At 45.3% G+C, this 25,016-nt stretch overlaps 1 protein-coding gene and 1 pseudogene across 8 annotated transcripts in view; one reads left to right on the top strand and one right to left on the bottom strand.

Moving 5' to 3' along the window:
* CEP192 (centrosomal protein 192) overlaps window positions 1-25,016 on the bottom strand; it is a 192,651-nt gene that overhangs the window by 19,543 nt on the left and 148,092 nt on the right. For all 8 annotated transcript variants that reach the window (XM_030925757.1, XM_030925749.1, XM_030925754.1 and 5 more), the window contains 2 exons: window positions 22,544-22,711; window positions 21,198-21,305 (listed from right to left, as the gene is read on the bottom strand). The gene's annotated coding sequence lies outside the window, so the exon portion shown is untranslated. The remainder of the gene's footprint in view (window positions 1-21,197; window positions 21,306-22,543; window positions 22,712-25,016) is intronic.
* On the top strand, window positions 13,857-18,509 carry LOC104672044 (annotated as a pseudogene).

The raw sequence follows: 25,016 nt of genomic DNA, 5'->3' as shown, positions 1-25,016 counted from the left end.
TTTTTTGGTTCCATATGAATTTTAGGATTGCTTTTTCTAGTTCTGTGAAGAATTATAGTGGCATTTTGATGGAAATTGCATTGAATTTGTAGATTGCTGTTGGCAGTATGATCATTTTCACAATATTGGTTCTACCCATCCGTGAGCATGGGATGTGTTTCCATTTGTTTGTGTCATCTATGATTTCTTTCAGCGGTGTTTTGTAGTTTTCCTTCTAGAGGTCTTTCACCTCCTTAGTTAGGTATATTCCTAAGTCTTTCATTTTATTTATTTATTTTTGCAGCTATTGTAAAAGGGATTGAGTTCTTGATTTAATGCTCAGCTTGGTTGCTGATGTGTATAGCAGAGGTACTGACTTGGGTGCATTAATTTTGTATTCTGAAACTTTGCTGAATTCCATCAGCTCTAGGAGCTTTTGGGGAGAGTCTTTAGGGTTTTCTAGGTATACAATCGTATCATCCGCAAACAGTGACAGTTTGACTTCTTCTTTACCAATCCGGATGCCCTTTCTTTCTTTCTCTTGTCTGCTCTGGTTAGGACTTCCAGTACTATGTTGAATAGAAGTAGTGAGAGTGGGCATCCTTGTCTTGTTCCAGTTCTCAGGGGAGATACTTTCAACTTTTCCCCATTTAGTATTATGTTGACTGTGGGTTTGTCACTGATGGTTTTTGCTACATTAAGATATGTCCCTTCTATGCCTATTTTGCTGAGGGATTTAGTCATAAATGGATGCTGGGTTTTGTCAAATGCTTTTTCTGCATCTATTGTGATGGTCATGTGATTTTTGTTTTTATTCTGTTTATGTGGTGGATCACATTTATTGACTTGCATGTGTTAAACCATCCCTGCATCCCTGGTGTGAAACCCACTGGATCATGGTGGAGTATCTTTTTTACATGCTGTTGGATTCGGTTAGTTAGTATTTTGTTGAGGATTTTTGCATCTATGTTCATCATGGGTATTTGTCTGTAGTTTTCTTTTTTTGTTATGTCCTTTCCTGGTGTTGGTATTAGGGTAATACTGGCTTCATAGAATTATTTAGGGAGGATTCCCTCCTCCTTTGTATTTTAGAATAGTGTCAATAGGATTGGTACCAATTTTTCTTTGAATGTCTGATAGAATTCAGTTGTGAATCCGTCTGGTCCTGGGCTTTTTTTTATTGTTGACAATTTTTTCATTACCATTTCAATCTCGCTGCTTGTTCTTGGTCTATTCAGAGTTCCTATTTCTTCCTGGTTTAATCTAGGAGGGATGTATATTTCCAGAAATTCATCTATCTCCTCTAGGTTTTCTAGTTTACGCACATAAAGGTGTTCATAGTCGCCTTGAATAATCTCTTGTATTTCTGTGGTATCAGTTGTAATATCTCCCATTTTGTTTCTAATTGAGCTTCTTTGGATCTTCTCTCTTCTTTTCTTGGTTAATCTCGCTAATTTAGTCTATCAATTTTATTTACCTTTTTAAAGAACTTTTCAAGTTTTAGTTTCATTTATCTTTTGTGTTGTTTTTGTGTCTCCATTTCATTTAGTTCTGCTCTGATCTGTGTTATTTCTTTTCTTGTGCTGAGTTTGGGTTTGGTTTGCTTTTGTTTCTCTAGTTCCTTGAGGTGTGACCTTAGATTGTCTGTGCCCTTTCAGACTTTCTGATGTTGGCATTTTTTAAGGCTATGAACTTTCCTCTTAGTTCTGCCTTTGCCATATCCCAGAGGTTTTTGTTTGTTTGCTTGGTGTTTTGTTCGTTTGTTTGCTTGAGACAGAGTCTGCTCTGTCACCTAGGCTGGAGTGCAGTGGTGAGATCTCGACTCACTGCAACCTCCACCTCCCAGGTTCAAGCAATTCTCTGCCTCAGCCTCCCGAGTAACTGGGAGTAGAAGAGCCTGCCACCACACCCAGCTAATTTTGTGTGTGTGTTTTTAGTGGAGACAGGGTTTCACCATCTTGGCCAGGCTGGTCTTGAACTCCTGACCTCATGATCCACCTGCCTCGGCCTCCCAAAGTGCTGGGATCACAAGCATGAGTCCCAGAGGTTTTGATAGGGGGTGTCACTATTATCGTTCAGTTCAAATACTTTTTAAATTTCCATCTTGATTTCATTGTTGACCCTGTGATCATTCAGGAGCAGTTTATTTAATTTCCATGTATTTGTATGGTTTTGAGGATTCGTTTTGGAGTTGACTTCCAATTATATTCTACTGTGGTCTGATGGAGTACTTGATAAGATTTCAATTTTCTTAAATTTATTGAGACTTGTTTTGTGGCTTTTCATAGGATCTGTCTTGGAGAATTTTCCATGTGGTCTTGAATAGAATGTATGTTCTGCAGTTGTTGAGTAGAATGTTCTGTAAATATCTGTCAAGTCCATTTGTTTTAAGATAGAGCTTAAATTCATTGTTTCTTCATTGACTTTCTGTCTTGATGATCTGTCTAGTGCTGTCAGTGGATGTTGAAGTCCCCCACTATTATTGTGCTGCTGTCTATCTCATTTCTTAGGTCTAGCAGTAATTGTTTTATAAATTCGGGGTGACACTGTCTGCTAAAATGGCTTGTGTGACAACAGATGGTTCTCTATCTCCACCTCCCAATTCTACCTGCAAATGGAAGTTATTGGTTGGGTTAACATTTATAATTAACATTAGTGACTGAGACTACACTAGGAGCAATAGTGGCAAAGAAATATGATTGTGCATTCAATGGGATGTGCTTTTGTTCATCAAGGATAAAGACATTCGTCTTGTCTAAAGTGTTTGTTTGCTCCAGAATGGGAAAGACAGTAGTGAAAGATACAACTTGAATGAAAATAGAAAATGATGGCAGGTTTAAGGAGAGTAAACCTTATTTTCCTTGATTCCAAATATCTGCAAATAATGAGTCTGAAAAAAAAAAAAAAAAAAACAATGAAATGTATTACAATTTGGGCAAAATTTGTTCATACTTAATGGGTTTGTTCATAAGAAAAAATAAAAGCATATGAATGCTTTGCTGCCAAATATTACATTAATGCCAGACTAGAATTGGGTCTTGTCTCTGTTAAAATGGCAGAAATGGTCTTGGAGTATTTAGTCTGATATTCAAGAAGTGATAATAGACCAGGTCTGAGAGCCTTTGGAAGTGGGATTGAGTGGATGCATGAGGGAAATCTGAATTTTGCCACTGTGATTTTTTATGTTTTCTTTGTGATCAGTATACGATGTAGCCTTTCTCCTTCTTCTGGATCTGTCCTTAATCTGTAGCTTAATAAACTACGCTTTTGTAAGCTGAAACAAAACATTCTTTAATATCTTACTCATCTCTTAGGATTCATAAGTATTTTTATTGAGGTTCTTTGCTTTAATTGGCATTATTTGCAAAGATTCAATAACAATCTGTCCTCCTTTTTCATTAGGATATAATTGGACTAATTGTGTGACCACATTGTTTGGATTTTTATGGTGTTATATTTGAGAAAAAATTGTGTGTGATCAGGCGTTGGACCAAAGGCAGAACTTCGGACTGGTGTCCACGCCCCTAAGGCCCTCCCTCTACCCAGAGCAGGTTGAGGGCCCACATGCTGTGGGAAACAGCAGGGACACTGGGAATGTTCAGACCTGGGAGGAGAGGCGTGTGGAGGGCTCAGCAAATGTCTTCAAAGAGGTACGGCTGGAGGAACCCTTCCTGGCGTTCTCTGCCGTTACATACGGGCTACACCCTGAGACGGCCCCTTTCCCTTTGGTGTTCCCCACCAGACACATCTGGGCGACCCAATTTTCTGTTCCTTTGAACTGGGCTCCTCTCCGGCAGACCCTCTGTCTGCCATTTGTGCCGGGACTCCCAGAGTGCCAGCTTCCCCATGGGGTGAATCGGATCAGCCATTTGCCTCAGAAAAACCCTATCTCATACTCGGGAGGCTGAGGCAGGAGGATCGCTTGGGCCCAGGAGCTCAAGGCTGCAGTGAGCTGTGATCGCACTGCTGCACTCCAGTCTGGGCAGCAGAGCCAGCTTGACGTGGCCTCCCAGTCTTTCCTCTCTCCTCCTGGACTCTGACGCTTCCATTCTCACAAGCATGGGGTTTCACACACTTCCAGGCCTCAGGGCTTGTAGTGCCCACCTCCCACCCGGTGTGCCCCTTCCTTGGCACAGATGCTCCCAACTCCCTCACCAGGCTGCTGCTGTGGAAGGGGCTTCCTGACCCCATGGCCTCCGTGGCTGTGCTTTCACCCCGTCCCACTTATAACCATGGTGTGTGGCTCAGGCCCCTGCCTGGACTGTCTTCTCATTTTGGCATCCAGCAAAGAGCACAACCTATGGAAATGCACACAACCGTGCTAAAAAACAAACAAATCAAATCTGGTCTAAGTCTCTCATTTTGCAACAGAAAAAGAGAAGTTGTTAAGAAGTCGTGTGACGTGCCTGAGATCCCACAACCAGTTACTGGCAAAGCTGGGACGAAATCCTAACTCTCTCTGGGCCACTCCTACCTGCCTTCTCTTAACACCTGCAATTCCTGGTGGCTGTGAGGACCAAGCTGGAACTGATGACCTCAGCTCCAGGCAGGTACCCGGGGTCTGTGTGCGAGAGAAAGCTGCTTAAATAGCAGTGATGCCAGGGCACAAAGCCCGACAGGTGGGGGACCCAGGCCCCACCCTCAGCCCTCCCCACTGTCTCCACCTCCTGGGATGTGTGATCTAGGCAGAGTCTTCAGTGCTGCAAGGCACAGGATGGTGCTGGCTGCCTGGGGGGATAGGAGGAAGAGGTGGAGGTGGAGAAGAGGATGGTGATGATAGATAATAGCTATCACCCAACATCAAAATTCTTGCCTTCCAAAAGTGGGTCTCTCACTTCTGGGACTATATGGCCAAAGGCCAAGACCCCTGTGGGAAGCAGGGAGAGGATTCTTTCCTTAGGGAGAGAGCTGGGCCATGTGGACTCTGCACCTCCTTCAAAGCCAGGGTTTCTCACTATGACTGGACACACAGATATGAGTACGCTGCCGTGGGGAGGCTGCCCAGAGCTGAGAGTCGGCTCCAAGGCCAGGCTGACTTCACGTACCGCTGCATGGTTCCACAAAGGGGTCCCAAGGAGCCCATGCCCACAAGGCTTCGAGGTCATCTCAGCACTTACAGAATAGCCACGCATCCCTGGACACCCAAGTCTCGAGACTTTTTATGGCTCAGTGTATCTGAGCCAGCAGGCAGCTCAGTCTCTCCGTGATTCCCCAGGCACCATGCGCCAATGGTGCCACGCTGACTCCTCTGGCAACCAGCACCACGCCGAGGGTCTCACTACGAATCACAAGACTGAAGGACACTGCTTCCCAACAAGTGGAACTGCGCAGAAACGCGGAATTCAAACCCCTCATCTTGACATGCTAAGCTCTGTCCTCATTGATGGCTAGAATGGAGTGGTGATACCCTGAGGACAGAATGTGTGGCTTGAGTAGCTTGGAGTCCAATCACTGCTGTTACCTGCCGCTAACCAACTCTGGAACCCTGCATTCTCGGGAGGTAATTTTGTACATAGACCGAGAAAGAGTCGGTTTAGGGGGCAAGCCAGCCACCGAGGGGGAGAGAAAAGAGGCCTAGAGGAAAGATGTGGAGACCTGGGCTCTAGTCCTGGATACGCCCCCACATCCTGTGCAATTGGAGCCGGTCACTTAATCAGACCCTCAGCTTCCTTACCTGGGAAGTGGGGATAATAATACTTGCTCATCTCACTTTGCAAGATTATTCAAGTCAAATGATCACCTCCTTAGCCAATACTATAAGCAATGCACACTTGTTTAAGGATTTATTACCCGGTAAGCAGCCCTTTTATTTTTTTCTCTGAAAGGATTTTAATCCTTTAGCCATTGAGAGAGCCAACCCTGGATTACCCTTGCCAAAATAAATCACTTCCTACTCAAAAACACACCTCACTTCACACCACTGAACCAGACACTTAAAAATGGTTAGAATGGTAAATGTATGAGGTGTATATTTTACCACCCTCGCCACACACACACATCACTTCCTATTCCCGCATCTCACCATGGAATATTCCTCCCACTACTGCACTTTTGGAGTCCCCCGGCAGCTGGTTCCAGCCCCGCCCTCCCATGGTGCCTCACCAGCCTGCATCAGGCCACAGGCCCCTCCTTCATCCCCACATCGGGACACCTCTCACCCAGTGACTGCAACTACTGGGGACCCTTTGCATCCCCAACAAGAGTGCCACCGCCAGAATGCACAGACTGGGACCCTTAGCACATCGGTCAGTACTTGATGCAAGAGACACTCAGTGTATGTTTGGCAATTGGCCGATTTCTCTGTCCACAGTGAAGGAAGGGGATGAGGCTCAGGCCTGCAAAGGACATGACTCCTCAGAAGTCGTGGTCCTCTAGCTCCTCACCATGTGAATTTTATTCACTGCTTCCCTGTGACGCTCGTATTTGTTTTCTATTGCTGTCATAAAAAGTCACCACAGGAAAGTGGCATCACCAACACCGTGGAATAAGATGCCTCAAGTATCATTCCTCCCAAGACGCTAACTTCACAATATATGGTCCAAAAAGTCTGTATGAGAACTCCAGAAACCATTTAAGAAGTTGCAGCACCCTAGGCAAACTCAAAGCCAGAACAGCCACTTTGAAAAAGGTACGAAAAGCCATTTTATTTCAACCCCAAAAGCCATTCCTCAAAGCAGCACAATCAGCAGAAAGCACCCAGTTCACAGCTTCTCCCTCAAGGGAAAGAAAAGACTGGAACATGTGTCCAACATTCCGACTTTTCAGGGAGGGGCCGCCTGAAGCAGTGGTTTTTGTCTCACTTGAACTGGACCCACGGCTGGAGCTGATACACTTTGGACATCCCGGGAGCCACAGGAACAAAAGAGCTCAGTGGCTTCTGGCAGCCCCAAATAGCCTGCAATACTTCAGGCAGACACCAGAGGGAGCAAGAGATTACAAGCTCCTGAAAAAGAAACCGGAAAACCGCTCTACCTGGGAAATGACATGCACACGCCCAGAGAGGACACATCCCAAAGGTTTGAGAGGCCTCTGGAATCTCCAACCCAGATGACTGGTGAAAGTTTTCCCTTTATGAAGCCAGACCTAAAAGACTGCAATAGGTGGCTTGTTTTCCAAATGCACAAATCACAGCATGAAATAATAAGACCCATGGAGAAGCAAGAAAACATGGGTGAATCAAAGGAAAAACATAAATCTCCAGAAACGGACTCTAAATGAATAGAGGTCTACGAATTACCTCAAAAATAATTTCAAATATTTCTCTTAAAGAAACTCAATATACTACAAGAGAACACAGATTAACAACTAAATTAAATCAGGAAAACAATGCATGAACAAAATGAGGTTATCAACAAAGAGATAAAAACTGCAAAAAAAAAAAAAAAAAAAAAAGAGAGAGAGAGAATGAAGCATAAATTCTAGAGCTGATGAATCCAATAAGTGCATTGAAAAATTCACTACAGGGGCCAGGTGCAGTGGTTCAGACATATAATCCCAGCATTTTGGGAGTCCAAAGCAGGCAGATAACTTGAGGCCAGGAGTTCAAGACCAGCCTGGACGACATGGTGAAGCCCCACCTCTACCAAAAACATAAAAATTAGCCAGGCATGGTGACATGTGCCTGTAGTCCCAGGTACTTGGGAAGCTGAGGTGGGAGGATTGTTTGAGCCCAGGAGGTGGAGGTTGCAGTGAGCTGAGATCACGCCATTGCAGTCCATCCTGAGGGATAGAGCCAGACACACATACACAAAAAAAAAGAAAGAAAGAAAGAAAGAAAGAAAAAGGAAAGCTTACTACAGAGATTCAACAGCAGACTTGATCAAGCAAACAAACAACAAAAGAATAAGCAAACTTGAAGACAGGTTTTTTGAAATTATTAAAGTAGAGAAATGAAAGGAAAAAGAATGATGAAAAGTAAAGAAAGCCTAAGGGAATTATACACCACCATCAAGCCAACCAATACATGTCATATGAAAGTCCCAGACAGAGATAAGAGAGAGAAAGGGGCAGAGAGCTTATTTGGAAAAACAATGGCTGAAACCTTTCCAAATCTGAGGAAGGAAACAGATATTCAAATTCAAGAAGTTCACAGGACTCCAATTTGGATGAACATAAACAGGTCCACAGTTTGGTTATAATATATAGAAGTCAAAAACAAAGAAAATTTTGAAGGTATCAAGAAAAAGTGACTTGTCATATACAAGGGAGCTTCCTTGAGACTATCAGTAATTTCTAAGCAGAAACATTACAGGCCAGAAGGTAGTAGAATGATCTGTTTAGAGTGCTAAAAGACAAAAAAAAACTACCAACCAGGAATACTACAACCAGTAAAACTGTCTTCAGACTTGAAGGCAAGAACTTCCTGTTTCAAAATGGCAGTGTAGAAGCAAGCTGGCTTCACTCCCCTCAATCTCCTGCCCCAGAAAACTGAAAAATGTATCTATACGGCACTGAGATTCTCCCAAGCAATATCTCAGAACTCAAAAATGAAGATGAGACAGTTCCCACAGCCACAGATAAAGAAACTCTGAGCAGACAGAAAGAGAACTGGACTTTCACATTTGTGATGCCCCTCCCCCCATTCTGCCTATCACCAAGCACATGGAAAAACTTCCTCTCAACTCATAGTTTCTACACTGGAAAAAGTGAGATCGAGGTGGACAACCAGCTCCCCACTGTCTTGGATTCTCTGGCACATCTGACCCTGCCTTAGCCCATGGAAAGCATTATGAGTGCCTGAAGGGAGAAATATCCTTGAGGACAGGGAGAGACAAAATAGGCAGGCAGGACAACCATCCCCAGTCCTGGAAACTCTGCTCTGTAACTTGGCTAAAGAAGACACCAAATCAGAGAGGCTGTTCAGCAGCACCACATGTAAAAGATTCATTTCACAGGTCTCCTGGGCACAAACCCCTTGCCAGCCTTCCCATACTGGTGGAACATCCTCTTTGGGGCCTCCCCCATTCAAGAAGGGGAGCATTCATGTCATTCATTACAGCTGGGTGGACCTGGATTTAGGCACCACCCACAACTGTAAAGGAACCAGACAACCTAGTGGTAAAGAAGCTCTACAGACACAAACCCAATACAAGCCAGACAAAGAAGACTTACTTAAATAATCCCTCAATGCAAAGATGTAGACTACATCCACAAGAAACAACTGTGAACAGGGAACCATGACCTCCTCAAATAGAAAAAGCAAGGAACCAGTGACTGACCCTAATAAGATGGCAATATGTGAGCTCTCGACCAAGAATCCAAAACTGCAGGAGTTTTTTGTTTGTTTTTAGAGACAGAGCCCAGGCTGGGATGCAGTGTCATGATCTTAGTTCACTGCAACCTCAAACTCTTGGACTCAAGCAATCCTCTCAAGTAGCTAGGACTACAGGCGTATGCCACCATACCTGGCTAATTTCTTTTTTAATTATCTTTATGTACAAATGTAGTCTCACTATTTTTTTCCAGCCTGGTCTCAAACTCCTGGCCTCAAGTAGGTCTCCTATCTCAGCTTCTCAAAGCACTGGGATTATAGGTGTGAGCCATCATGCTCAGCCCAAAACTGCAGTTTTAAGGAAACTCAATGATCTTCATGATAACACAGAAAAGCAATTGAGAAATTTAACAAAGAGATTGAAATAATTAATAAGATCACACACAACTCTTAGAAGTGAGAAATACATGTACTGAACTGAAAAGTTACTAGAGGCTCTCAACAGCAGAATGGATGAAGCACAAGAAAGAATCAATGAGGCCGAAGACAGCCTATTTGAAAATACATAGTATGAGGAGAAAAGACAAAAAAAAGAGTGAAAAGGAACAAAGATTACCTATAAAATATAGAAAATTACTTCAAAAAAAACAAACAAGAATTATCGGTGTTCAAGAGGGAGTTGAACAAGAGTAAGGGGAGTAGAAAGCATATTCAAAAAGAAAAATAGAAAACTTTCCCAAACTTGAGAAAGATATAAATAACCAGGTACAAGAAGGTAAGAGATCACCAGATTTGATTCAAGTGAGACAAACTCTGAAAAGTCAAGAACAAAGAAAAGTCCTAAAACCAGCAAGAGAACAGAAGTAAACCACACATAAAGAAGCTACGATTTGCCCAGCAACAGACTTCTCACTGGCAACCATACAAGCCAAGAGAGAGTGAGACCACATTTTCAAAGTGATGAAAGAAAAAAACCCTGCCATTCAATAATACTGTACCCAGCAAAGTTGTCCTTCAAATATGAAGAGAGAGTCTTTTTCAACCAAAACTGAGAGTTCACCACCACCACACCCATCTTACAAGAAATGCTAAAGATAGTTCTTTAATCTGAAAAAAAAACACTAAAATGCCAAAAGAAAAAAATAAAAAATGAAAAACAGTTGAAGGTATAAAACCTACAGAAAAAATTAAGTATTCAGCTCAGACAAACCCAGTATACCCTAATCTTGCAAATGTGTTGTGCAGTCCTCTCATAGTTCTAGCACGAAGTCCAAAAGACAAATATATCAAAAACAATAATAGTTATAGCAGCCAGTTAAGAAATAGATAATGTAAAAATATGTAAATTGAGACAACTAAAAGTTAAAATATGGGGGGATGGAGTTAAAGTGCAGAGTTATTTTTTTTCTTTGTAATCTAAGTTGTCATCTCTTTAAAATAACTTATAAGATGCTTTTTATAAACTTCATGGTAGCCATAATCCAAAACCTATATAGATTTCCTAAAAATAAGAAGAAACAAATTAAAACATGCTACAAGACAAAGTAAGTTAACAACAAAAGAAGGTAGTAAGAAAGGAAGAAAAGGAGAAAGGATGTACAAAACAATCAGAAAACAAGCAACAGAATGACAGTAGTAAGTCCTCACTTATGATTAATAACACTGAATATAAAAGGACTCAGTCCTCTTAGATAAAAGGCATAAAATGGCTGAATCAATAAAGAAACAAGACCCAAATATATGCTGCCTACAAGAAACCACCTTCACCTATAAAGACACACATAGATTGAGGGTGAGGGGGTAGGAAAAGATATTCCATGGGACTGGAAACTAAAAAAGAGCAGATGTAGCTATATTTATCTCAGACTACAAATCAAAGACTAAAAAGATACAAAGAAGGTCACCGTTTAATGATAGAGTAAATTCAGCAACAGAATATAACAATTATAAATATGTATGCACCCAATACCAGAGCACTGAAGTCTATAAAAGCAAACATTAACAGATCTAAACGGAGAGATAGACTGAAATGTAATAGTAGGGGACTTTAACACCCTACTCATTAATGGACAGATCATTCAGAGAGAAAGTCAAAAAAAAAAAAATTTAAACTATACCCAAGACTTACTAGGCCTAACTGACATTTACAGAACATTTCACCCAATTATTGCATTCTTTTCATCAGCACATGGGAATAATCTCCAAAATAAACCGTATCTTAGGCCACAAAACAAGTCTCAACAAATTCAAAAATGCAGAAATCATATCAAGTATGTGTTTCTGACCATGATGGAATAACAGTAGAAATCAATGAGGAACCTCAGAAACTTCACAAGTACATGGAAATTAAACATTGTGCTCCTGAACGATCAATGGGTTAAGGAAGGAATTTAAAAGGAAATTTAAAAATTTCTTGAAACAAATGAAAATGAAAATACAACATACCACAATCTATGGCACGTGGCAGAAGCAGTACTAACAGGGAAGTTTATAGCAATAAATGGCTATATCAAAAATATAGAAAGACTTCGAATAAACAACCTAAAATACACCTCAAGGAATTAGAAAAGCAAGAACAAACCAAACCCAAAATTAGTAGAAAGAAAGAAATCATAAAAATCAGAGCAAAAATAAACAAAATTGAGACTTAAAAAAACACAGAAATCAACAAAATGAAAAGTTGTGTTTTTTTTGGAAAGAAAAGATAAAAGTCTTCAGCTAGACTAAGAGAAAAATGAAAGAAGACCCAAATAGATAAAATTAGAAACAAAAAAGGAGACATAACAACTAGGCCACAGAAATACAAAGAATCATTGCAGACTATTGTGAATAACTACATGGCAACAAATCAGAAAGCATAGAAGAAATGGATACATTCCTGGCCACATTCACCCCATCAAGACTGAACCATGAAGAAACAGAAAACTTCAACAAACCAAAAATGAGTAAGAAGATTAAAGCCATAATAAAAAGTTTTCTGTGAAAAAAAGAAAGAAAGTGGCCAGGTGCAGTGGCTCACCCCTGTAATCCCAGCACTTTGGAAGGCTGAGGTGAGCAGATCATGAGGTCAGGAGATCGAGACCATCCTGGCTAACACGGTGAAACCCCGTCTCTACTAAAAAATACAAAAAACTAGCTGGGCGTGGTGGCGACGCCTGTGGTCCCAGCTACTCGGGAGGCTGAGGCAGGAGAATGGTGTGAACCCGGGAGGCGGAGCTTGCCGTGAGCTGAGATCCGGCCACTGCGCTCCAGCCTGGGCGACAGAGCGAGACTCCGTCTCAAAAAAAATAAAAAAAAAAAAAAAAAAAAAAAAAGCCCAGATATAATGGCTTCACTGTTGAATTCTACCAAACGTTTTACAAAGAACTAGAACCAATTCTACTCAAACCCCTAAAAAAAATTGAAGTCGAGGGAATACTTCCTAACTTGTTCTCTGAAGCCAGCATTTCCCTGATACCAAAACCAGACAAGGACACAACAAAAAAGAAAATGGTAAAGTCAGTATCACCGATCGAACATAGAGGCAAAAATATTCAACAAAATACTAGCAAATTGAATTTAACAACACATTAAAGTGATTTTTCAACATGGTCAAATGGGATCTATCCCAGAGATGCAAGGATGGTTTAACATATGCAAATCAATAAATGTGATACATCACATTAATAGAACCAAGAACAAAAACTATATGATCATCTCAACACATCCAGAAAAAGCATTCAATAAAACTCAGCATCCCTTTATGATAAAACCCATCATCAAACTCAGTATAAAGGGAACATACCTCAAAATAATATAGGCTATATATAACAGTTCCATAGCTTATATGGTACTGAATAGGGAAAAATTGAAGACCCTTCCTCTAACATATGGAACAACTCAAAAAACACCTACTTTCAACCCTTTCTTTTTTTGAAACAGAGTCTCGCTCTGTCACCCAGGCTGGAGTGCAGTGGTGTGATCTCAGCTCACTGCAACCTCCAGCTCCTGGGTTCAAGTGATTCTCATGCCGCAGCCTCACAAGTAGCTGGGATTACGGGCATGCGCCACTGTGTCTGACTAATTTTTCTATTTTTAGTAGAGATGGGGTTTCTCCGTGTTGCCCAGGCTGGTCTTGAATTCCTGGCCTCAAGCAATCTGTCCACCTCGGCCTCCCAGAGTGCGGAGATTACAGGGGTGAGCCTCTGCACCTGGCTACTTTCACCATTTTTATTCAACATAATACTGTAAGTCCCAACCAGAGCAATTAGGCAAGGGAAAGAAATAAATGACATCCAAATTTGAAAGAATTAAGTCAAATTAGCATTTTTCACAGATGACGTGATCTTACACTTAGAAAAATCTAAAGACTCCACCAAAAGACTGTTAGAACTGATAAACAAATCCAGGAAAGTTGCAGGATACAAAATCAACATACAAAAATCAGTAGGAGTTACATATGCCAAGAGTAAACAATCTGAACAAGAAATCAAGAAAGAAATCTGGGAGCCTGCATTTTCTCCAGTACTCACTGGAGGCCAACTGCTGAGGTATTTGGCTGTTATAAATAAAGTTGTGATGAACACGCGTACAAGTGTTTGTATGGACATAAGCTGTTATTTCTCTTGAGTAAATACCTAAAAGTGGGATTTCTGGAGTTTTACTACCCTTGGATGCTACTGTTGATATGTAAAAGACTGAGGAACAGTTTGCTAATCTGCACATTGTTAAACGTTCCTCAGGAACCAAAAAGCCCACTTAACTTCTTGGCATAGACATATCAAAGACTGTGCAAGCAGGAAAATAAAACTTGGTTGCGGTTTTATATTCTAATGGATCGATCAGAATATATGATAGAGAAAGATTAAATGTACTCTGAGAATTTAGTGGATATCCTGGACTTCTTAATTGAGTGAAATTTGTGAATTCCTGTGACCGTGTATATTCAGGATATACTGATGGCACTGTAAAATGTTGGGAAGCTCGAATAGCCAGTGACAAACCTGTCCAGCTCTTCGAGGATTACCCTTCCAATACTTTTATCCATTTTAACTGTAATGATCACATTATTTGTGCTGGTACAGAAAAGTTGATGATGACGTATGGTTCGTGTTTTGGGATGCAAGGATGAATTCTCAGGATTTACGTACAACTAAAGACGCGATTGGTGCATATTCAGAGACACATAGCGATGATGTCACTCAAGTACGTTTCCATCCCAGCAATCCCAACATGGTAGTCTCAGGTTCACCTGATGGCCTGGTAAATGTATTTGATATTAATGTTGATAATGAAGAGGATGCACTGGTTACAACCTGAAACTCAATTTCATCAGTCAGCTGTACCAGTTGGTCTAGGAAAGGTTACAAACAGATATACCGCATGACACATGGTGGAAGATTTTATTGGTGGGATCTTAATCATCTGGGAATAGGGAGAAAGGGGTTTTTCTTCAATGGGTCTAGAGTTTCAGTTTTACCAGATGAAAATTTCTAGAACTCTGATGCACACAAGGTACTTACAGTGAACACTACTAAACTGTGTGCCTAGAAACGGTTAAAATGGTAAAATTTATATGTTTTTGTCCACAATTTTTAAAAAAGAAGTTCTATGATGACATAGACCATTGCTATATCTCCAGGGTCTAACACAAGTCTGGCACATAATAGGTGTGAACTAAATACTTGCTAAATGAAGGAATTCATAACTATAAAGCCTATGGTCTTAATTATTGTGGAATATTCTCTTTCTAAAATAGTAATAACCATTATATATATATATATATATATATATATATATATATAAATTGTTATTTATAGCATGAGGGAGGGAACTGGGTATTGGAAACAACAGATGGAAGTTAGACTAATCGGAATGTACCTTCCTTTGTTGTTGATTTCGATTCCTTTGTTTTAGATTTGATTTTAGAACCATGTAAACATTTTATATAATAATTAGAAATCAATATTAAATAAAAAATGTAAAAGCAATCCACAAAAATAAAAACAAAATAAATGAAATTAACATTTAGCATTTTTCTTTTTGTGACTGGTTTATTTCACTTAGTGTACTATCCTCAAGGTTCAAGGATTGTATGTTAATTCCATTTTTAATTGTTTGAGGAATCTCCATGCTGTTTTCCATAGCAGCTGCACTGCTATGGTTTGGATATGGTTGGTTTGTTTCCGTCAAACATCATGTTGAAACTTAATCCTCAATGTGTCAGTGTTGAGAGGCGGGGTCCTAGTGAAACGTGTTTGGGTGATGGGGGCAGATCCTTCATGAACGGCTTGGTGTCGTTTTTGCGACGAGTTCTTGCTCTGTGAGTTCCTGTGGCAGCTGGTTGTTAACTAGAGCCCGGCACCGTCCGCTTTGCCCCCTTGCTTCCTCTCTCGCCGTGTGGTCTCTGCACATGCTGGCTGTTCTTCACTTTCCGCTTATGGCATTCTTCCCCCTGCTAAGTTTGTTTTTAGCTTGTTTTTGTTTTTCTAATTTCTTGAAGCGTAAAGTTAGGTTGTTGATTTGAGATCTTTGCTATTTCTTAATGCACGTGTTCTGCGCTGTAAACTTTTTCCTCAGTGCCACTTTCCTGCTTCCATGGCTTGTTACGCGTGTTTCATTGTCACTTTTCTCAAGATTATTTTGTAATTTCCTTTGTGTTTCTTCTTTGACCCGTTGGTTGTTCAGAGCGTGTTGTTTAATTTCCACATATTTGGGGATTTTCTCCTTGTCCTACGACTATTGGTGTCTAGTTTCATTCCACTGTGGTTTAGAAAGATGCTTTGTATGACCCCATCAGCCTCGCTCTGTCGCCCGGGCTGGAGTGAGCGGCGCCATCTCGGCTCACCGCAAGCCCCGCCTTCCGGGTTTACGCCATTCTCCTGCCTCAGCCTCCCGAGTAGCTGGGACTACAGGCGCCGCCACCGCGCCCGGCCCGATCTTCTTAAATTTGTTAAGAATTTCTTTTGGGGGCCGGGCGCGGTGGCTCAAGCCTGTCATCCCAGCACTTTGGGAGGCCGAGGCGGGCGGATCACGAGGTCAGGAGATCGAGACCATCCTGGCTAACCCGGTGAAACCCCGTCTCTACTAAAAAGTACAAAAAACTAGCCGGGCGAGGTGGCGGCGCCTGTAGTCCCAGCTACTCGGGAGGCTGAGGCAGGAGAATGGCGGGAACCCGGGAGGCGGAGCTTGCCGTGAGCTGAGATCCGGCCACTGCACTCCAGCTTGGGTGGCAGAGCGAGACTCCGTCTCAAAAAAAAACAAAAAAGATTTTCTTTTGGGGCATAACCTGTGATCTATGTACATCTGTGTACATTTGAGAAGAATGTGTATTCTGCTGTTGTTGGGCGGAGTGTTTCGTATGTGTCCGTTAGGCTCAATTGGTCTACAGCGTTGTTAAAGTTCTTTCTTTTCTTTCTTTCTTTTTCACTTAAGATAAAGATGGGCGCTCTCTAATACTAAGTAAGTGTGCCTGGGATGAGCGGGGCCTCTCTTAGGACCAGGGGACATCTGCCCAAGCGCACTGTGAAATTGAAGCATTAATGCCCAGTGAGGGCCAAGTCAGGACAGTCACAGTAGAGCCAGCAATGGTGACCTCTCCTTCCCAAACCTCTAAGAGGCCCGCTGGGTTTACATGGGTCTGCAAGTCTGCACCGACTCGGCAATGGCCCTGGAGGCAGCCTGTGTGTCAGGGAAACATCAGAGGCATGGCGGCCACCTGCTGTAAGAATAGAAGGCCCTGGGAGCCTAGACAGCCGGCACATCTGACAGAAGCCTGGAACCCGAGCCGCTTCTTCATGTCCTGGCAGAGACCCGGCAGAGATCCATCAGGGACCTCCCACCATTAAACACTGTGCTGGGTTTTGCCTGTTTGGTGGTTTAGTAGGAAAAAAAGAAAAGAAAAAAGAAACAGAAATACATACATACAGACATACATACATACATACTGTCCGAGGATATCCGTTAGTGAGCAGAACAAAATCCTGCCCCCACAGTTTCATTCTGTGACACAGGACCTCAGGTGGGTGAAAGGTACTTTGGTGTCAAACTGGAGGGGAGAGGGATTGGGAGGAGGAGAAGAGGGAGTTTTATTCAGAGAAGTCAAGGAAGACCTCATGAAAAAGACACGTGAGGAACACACAAGGAAGGAGGTGAGAGTCAGATGCAGGGGTCTTGGGTGAGAACATTCCAGGCCAAGGGAGCAGCAGGTGCCAGGCCCCGAGGCCGGGCAGGCCTGGAGCACCAGGCAACCCACGTGCCACATGGAGGTAGTGGCTCTCACCACCATCCTGGCCTCTGGAGTCCTTCATATGAGTCACAGAAGAAAAACTTGTTATATCTGAGTATTATTTTTGTGATCTTACTCTTCAACTTAAAACATTTTTTATTGCAGACATTTTATTTATTTATTTATTTATTTATTTATTTATTTATTTATTGAGATGGAGTCTCGCTCTGTCGCCCAGGCTGGTGTGCAGTGGCATGATCTCGGCTCACTGCAACCTTCGCCCCCGGGTTCAACCAATTGTTCTGGCTCAGCCTCCCTAGTAGCTGGTATTACAGGTGTGCGCTATCACGCCTGGCTAATTTTTGTAATATTGGCCAGGCTGGTCTCGAACTCCTGACCTCAAGTCATCGGCCCACCTTGGCCTCCCACCATGCCTGGCTAGGCTTTAAAATTTTCTGTAGAGTTGAGGTCGTGCTATGTTGCCCAGGCTGGTCTCGAACTCCCGGGCTCACGATTCTCCCGCCTCAGACTCCCCAAGTGCTGGGAGTGCTGGCTCACCACCATGCCCAGTCAAGAAATTTTTTAAAAATTATCATTATCACACCCAACAAAATTAACAGTACTCCCTTAATATCTAACCCCTTATCAGTGTTTCAATTTCTCTTGTCTCAAAATGTCTTTTGTCAGGTGGCTTGTTCCAGTCCGGATTCAGACAAGGTCTTTGTGGTTGCTTCTGTTGTGTCTCCAAGTCCCTTTTGACCTGGACTCCCTCTTTGGTGAATTCCTGTCTGGTGCGGCAGCTCCTGCATGCTGAGCACCTCTCCTTGCCCCTGAGACCACGCCTGAGACAACACTGAAAACTTCACACACATACAGAGTCTAGGGTTTGGGGGGTGACCACGTCTTCTTTCTGCCTTTAAGATTAGACACCTGTGTGCTAGAGCAGCCAGGATGACCACAAGCAAGACGCACAGGCACCCACACCAGGGCAGGTGGCGGCGTCTCAATGCATGGATTCACAGCCGGGCTGCACCCCAGTGCTTGGGCCCGCGGCTCTCCGGGGGCTCCACTTTCTGCCCCTGCTCCGCCAACTCCCACCAAACAACCAAATGAGCAAAACAGAACGCAGCACTTCCAAAGGACAGATCCGAACCCTGGGCAGCCCAGCCTTGCCTCCTGAGGTGCAAGAGCAGGGATGCATGAGACCCCGATGATGTGGCGGCCAGCGATGGCCATCCTTTCTAGGACTCACGGGTCTAAGTGAGGCAGGAGAACAGGGTATGGAGGCAGGGAACCTAAGGCCATTTCACGCAGGACTTTCTAGAACTAAATTGAAAGGAAAACTAACTTTCCACGCCTAAGTAACAAAAGGACCAGAAGTTACTCCCTTTGCAAACCCCCACCTTCTCTGTGGGGTCGAAAGGAAATTGGCCGTCCACAACCAATCAGACTCATTGCCGCCAGTCTTCGTTTGCATATTAGTCCAACTTTGTAACTTTCACTTGAGCCTCTTAAGGTTAGCTTTTTGCAACCAATCAGATGTTTGCGCAGGAGTGTGACCTTTGTAACTTCACCCCAGCCTCTGGTTAGCTGCTTTCTGCAACCAATCAGACCGATTTGGGCCACCACTTTATTTACATGAGGGGAGCACATGAGTGGCCAATGGGAAACCTCCAGCGGGTATTTGGACAGAGAAGATTCTGGGGCAGCCCTTGAGCCTGCTCAGGCCGCCCCCACACTGTGGAGTGTACTTTCGTTTTCAATAAATCCCTACTTTCGTTGCTTCCTTCTTCCCTTGCTTTGCCGCACGTTTTGTCTATTTCTTGTTCAAAAAGCCAACAACCTGGACAACGCGCAGTCACGACCCTCTACCGGTAAAACGACCCCTTCCCTTGTACGAGCTCATTTGATGTTCGGCACCTACAAGGTCAAGGCTAATATGAGCTCTACTTTTCAGATGAGGAAACTGAGGCACAGAGCGGTAAAGTACCATAAGTCTGGTGGACAGACCCTTAAACCCAGGCAGCCCTGCCGTGGCGCCCTTTCTTACCCCAGAGCGGGGGTGGGACACATATAAAGCCCCCGGGGAAGCCCCCGGGAGACACAGGAAGGACTGGCTTTAGGAGAGAGAGGGCAGAGGGCAGAGGGCAGAGGGCAGAGGGTGAGGGTGAGAGTGAAAGGCAGAAAGCCAGGGGCGCAGCGGGGCAGCTCTGGCGCTGGAGCCAAGGAATGGGGCAGCGCCGCTGCGGCTGGGACCGGCCTCCCCACCTGAGCTTCTGTCCGGCGGGAGCGGGCTCCACGGCTCCCCTCCGCCTCCAGCCCCTGAAAAGCAGGACTAGGCTGACCCTGGAGCACCCGGCCGCCCCCACAGCCCGCGCCGAGCGCGGACTCCCCAAGCCAGGCATTTCCTCCCGAGGTCCCCCGCAGAGGGGTCGCCATTCCTGCTTTGGCGCCGCGAAAGCGGGCTGTTCCCGCCTCCGTCCGCCCCGCGTGGCCTGGCGCCGCCTCCCACTGCGACCGCAGTTGTCCGGATCCGGATTCCTCCCGGGCCGGCGCCTCCTGCTGCTGCCCGGGAACCCCGCGGATGCGCCTCCGGACCCCTGAAACGCGGGCCCGCGGGGACCCCCAGCTCTGCAGCCTCAGCCACGAGGCCCCGCCAGGGCGGCGACGGTTCGCTTCTGCCCGGGCCTCCCTGTGGCTCCGGTCGCTGAGGGGAAGGTGCGGGCGCCCCACACCTGGGGACTGGACTCCGCGCCGGGCCTCGTGCTCCGGAAGGAGGCCCTGGGGCCGCCCTGCTCCTCTGGGCACTTTCTGGCACCGAGTGCGGAGCGAGCCCCCCCGCCGAGCACGGCTGACTCTGTTTCCCCGGCACAGGCTGCTTGCCCGGCGCTGACTCGTTTCCCAGCGACTCCCGAGGGGCGGCGCCCCCTTGCTCGGAGCCGGCGTCCCCGCAGCGCGCCCAGGCCCTGGGTGTGGCTCCCCCCGACGGCCGTGCAGACGGCCCCAGCCCGGCGATCTGGGATTCACAGCGCAAACGGCATTTGAATATTCATTATGCGCATGCAGCACTTGCCGAAGAACACACAAAGATCTCTCACCACAATTATCTGGCTCCAGCTTTAAAATATGAGCTGTCACTTCTTTCACGGATCTTGTGAGAAAGGAGAGTCTTTTTTTCTTTAACTCTTTTTCCCTTGAACGCAATTACCACCTCATTCATGGCTCTTTGTGGCCACCTAATCTTGGGATTATGCCAGTGACATGACCACAAAGCAGCATGACTGACGTACCTGACAGCTCTGGCGGTGACACGGCGGCCGCAGTGAGAGGCAGCCTTTGTGGAATGAGTTCCACTGCCGCCCGCCTCGCAGGGAAACCGGGCAGGAAGGTGTGGCCCAGAACCGCCCAGGGACCGTCCCCACCCGCGGGAACGATTGCTGTTAACTCGAGAGCCCTGCACACTGCACCGAGGAGCAAGGATGCCGGGTCACACCTACCTGATTCCCCCATTGTTGGCCAACATCAAACATCTGCACCCCCATTTGATTTGTCACGTACAGTAAAGCAGCCAGGTCTGAGGACTTGTGTCCCACAGTGGAGGCCCTAGTCGGCCTTCCCCAGGCCCTCCCCAGACCGCGCCAGCCTGGTACCAATGCAAGCCCTGTGGAGGCACAGCACGTGCAGACACGCCAAGCGCAGGCACAGCACAACACGTGCTGGCAGCAGATCCACTCAACTGTACATGCACTGGGCGCCATGAAGACCCCACACTTGATTCCAGCTTAGCACATGGGAACTTACCCTGGGATCAGCCATTCAGAGGGCTTCACTAGCTTCCGGTGTGTTGGGTTGGTTATATTCTCTGACTTTTGGTCTCTCTCCCACCTTTTCAGACCACAGAAATAATACCTATTATTCAAAATCAAAACAGAAAGACGTAACATGAACAACAAACATCCTGCCATCCGCCTTCTCAAAGGCACCCTGCTTTCTCCACCTGCAGATGTTCCCTGAAGTGTTCTCGGTGCACTTGCATCCAGTATGAGTAATTTTCCTTACAGAAAAGTATCACTCTTTACATACTGTTCACATCTTTTTTATTTTATTCTCTTGGTCATCTTTGCATGATTCGCATATTTTAGTAACTGATCTTTAATCAGTTTTAGGGGTAGCCTCATGCTTAGGCTCTGGAAAGGAACTGGCCCACCACCCTCTTGAGCACCCAAGAAAACAAGGGCTTTCTTCATGGTCTAAAGATTTGAATAACTGGAAACATTTAAAACCTCTTAAGTGGCTTAAGATTGCTATTAAACTAACAGAAAGAGGGAAAGACAAACATTTGTCTGCAATACAGCAACCAGCAGCCACACCACTGAAGGTATCCTAGCAAGGGCGGGTGCTGGACAGCAGTCCTGAGCTAAAAAAGACCAGAGAAACCTGTCCAGATCTCTTTCTCACCGAGGACCTCCCGGGTGACCAGCCCAGAAGGTAACTAAACCGCTTCGCTTGCTCAGCCTCCGTTTCCTCACGGTGTACACCAAATTAGAACACACTTCATGTGCAAAGCTAACATTCCTGCGTGAAGCTACCTGGTTAATTCTGAGAACTCACATGCTGCGCTGGTGAGAGAAAACTTGAGTTTTGTTTCTAATTGGAAATGAATAACTGAAATTGTTCTCTCATATCTTCTTCTGGGACTCTTAGTTTTATTTCTAACATGTGATTCACCTGGAAGATATTTTGGGCTAACCCATGTCTTTCTCACTGAAATGTTGCCATTTACCATCTACTAAATTTCTGTGTGTATCTGAGTCTTTCTGGATTCCATTCTGTTTCATTGATCTTTTCACAAGCCAGTCTCACCCAGGCTGCTTTAATTACTGTTAGGATTGGATGTGGCTCCACGAGTTTCCACTGAGAGAAGACCTGGGATTCCAGCAGGCAGAGGCCGACATACAAGCTTAGTTGTTGCTATGTTTCTTCCTAATAGCTTCCCTCCTGAATTAAACCCAACCAGCAAACATGGCAGAAATGGACCACCAGCAGAAGGTGACACATGTCAATCCTGAGGACCGGTCCCTTCCAGAGAGAAAGCCTAGCAACAGGAGGCTCCCACCATCTCTCAGAGGGAGCACACATTTCCTCACCTTGACGTCGACACCAGGAGGCTGACAATGACATCCTGTGTGGCGTGCCCAGGAGAACCAGACGCCATCACTCTCCCTCTTCAGCACATCCTGGCTGTCCTGTTGGCACTGCCATGCCAACCTAAGAACCACTTTTCTACTTGAATCAACACCTTGTAGGTATCATTACTGGAAAGGCATTAAATGTAGAAATTGGTTTAGAGAGAACTGACAGCTTTAGTTATTGTTATCTTCTACTTTAACACAAAATATGCATTCCTGATAAGCTTCACATTCCCAAGGTAAAATCGGGCTAATGGGTAGAGTTAGGGGCTGACTACTCAAAATCTATGCAACTTTGTAACTAACACCAAGAACTGGGCCAGACCAGTAGCTCACGCCTGTAATCCCAGCACTTTGGGAGGCCAAGGTGGAAGGATTCCTTGGGCCCAGGAGTTTGAGACCAGCCTGGGCAACAGAGCAAGACCCCTTCTCTACAAAAAATACAAAAATCAGCCAGGTGTGGTGGTGCACCCTGTAGTCCCAGCTACTTGAGAGGCTGAGGAAGGAGGATTGCTTCAGCCCAGGAGTTCAAGGTCCCAGTGAGCCATGATCGTGCCACTGCATTCTGGCCTGGGTCACGAAGCGAGACCCTGTCTCTCAAAAAAAAAAAAAAAAAAAAAAATTGCCATAACAACCCTCATAAAATTCTGGCACAGTTAAAAAGACATGTAAAAGCCTGTAATCCCAGCACTTTGGGAGGCTGAGACGGGCAGATCACGAGGTCAGGAGATCGAGACCATCCTGGCTAACCCGGTGAAACCCCGTCTCTACTAAAAAATACAAAAAACTAGCCGGGCGAGGTGGCGGGCGCCTGTAGTCCCAGCTACTCGGGAGGCTGAGGCAGGAGAATGGTGTGAACCCGGGAGGCGGAGCTTGCAGTGAGCTGAGATCCGGCCACTGCACTCCAGCCCGAGCGACAGAGCGAGACTCCATTTCAAAAGAAAAAAAAAAAAGACATGTAAAATCCTAATATAGATAGATGCTAAATGTAGAATTTTTTTTTTTTTTTTTTTTTTTTTTTTCTTTTTTTGAGACGGGGTCTTGCTCTGTCACCCAGGCTGGAGTGCAGTGGCCAGATCTCAGCTCACTGCAAGCTCCGCCTCCCGGGCTCCCGCCATTCTCCCGCCTCAGCCTCCCGAGTAGCTGGGACTACAGGCGCCGCCACCACGCCTGGCTAATTTTGTTTTTATATTTTTAGTAGAGATGGGGTTTCACCGTGTTAGCCAGGATGGTCTCGATCTCCTGACTTCGTGATCTGCCCGCCTCAGCCTTCCAAAGTGCTGGGATTCCAGGCGTGAGCTCTGCCAGCTAAATGTAGGATTTAAACAAAGGACGGGCGATGCTCAGACCCAGCGACAGCAGGGACGGGCGTCTGGGCCACCACCCGTGTCTGGAGAGTTCCTAACAAGCTACTCTCCAGTGGGAGGAGAAACAGCGGGAGGCTGGGCACCAGCAGAGCTCCCCCTCCGCTGGGGGAAATGCTGCCTGGACTGCTGTGGCCCCAGCCCCATCGCCACTCGTGGGCGCCGTTCATGTTATGGAAGAAGGCCCCGGTGCAGTCCGGCAAGTCACTCCAACTCAATTCTCCCACATGCTCAGGGGGACCTCACCGTTTCCTTTGTATACACGTCACACATTTCTAAGCTTATTTCTGCTGTTTCGTCTTCTGCTGTTTTCTGGCTGACCATTATTTCCTTGTGTAGAGGAAGACCATTGATTTGTGTACATCAATGTGGCACCGTTGCCTTCCTACGTACACATCTCTTACTGCTTATCGTTTCCAGGAGGAATTCTCTTGGAATTCCCTATCAACAGTGAAGGAAGCTGTGAATGGCTTGTTGGCCTCCCTCTTTCAGACCTTACGCAGCTCATCTCCTCCCATCCTCCAGGGCCAGTGGCCATCAGAGGCCCCTCCTGTCATGTGGTATGCGGCTGTGGTGAACAGTGTCCTGGCCTGCTCCCGACTTCAGTTTTATGCCTCTCTTCACTCGCATGGTGCGCATTTGGCTCGAGATATAAATGCACTGTTATGTTAAACCAGTGTCCACATCCTCTTGACATTTCCATTGCCTAAAGACACAGGCCTCCCTGGACAACGCGTCCGTTCTCTCAAAAGGTCTGAGCCCCGCCACACGCTGGTTCTGCTCCGGGCACCAAGGCTTCGGAGGTGACCACAGCCCTGGTCCCTACCTCACGGTACTTCAGGTTTAATGAGCAGAACCAGACACTCAACAGAGAATGGCCCAGCAGTTCCTCACTAGTGGGTGGGCCATCTTCCTGAGGACCTGGCAGGCAGGAAGGAGACATCCTCCTGCTGAGGAAGATGTCCTGGTGGAAGACAGGACGTGTTGTGGCCCAAGTCGGGAAGAGGCTACCCCACTCCAGGGGTATGAGGGCGGACGTGACATGAGGAGCAAGTGAGGGGAAACGA

Source organism: Rhinopithecus roxellana, chromosome 21, assembly GCF_007565055.1.
Source record: "Rhinopithecus roxellana isolate Shanxi Qingling chromosome 21, ASM756505v1, whole genome shotgun sequence".
Classification (NCBI taxonomy): Eukaryota; Metazoa; Chordata; class Mammalia; order Primates; family Cercopithecidae; genus Rhinopithecus; species Rhinopithecus roxellana.
The sequence above is the reverse complement of the archived record's forward strand: the minus strand, read 5'-3'. Positions and strand labels throughout refer to the sequence as shown.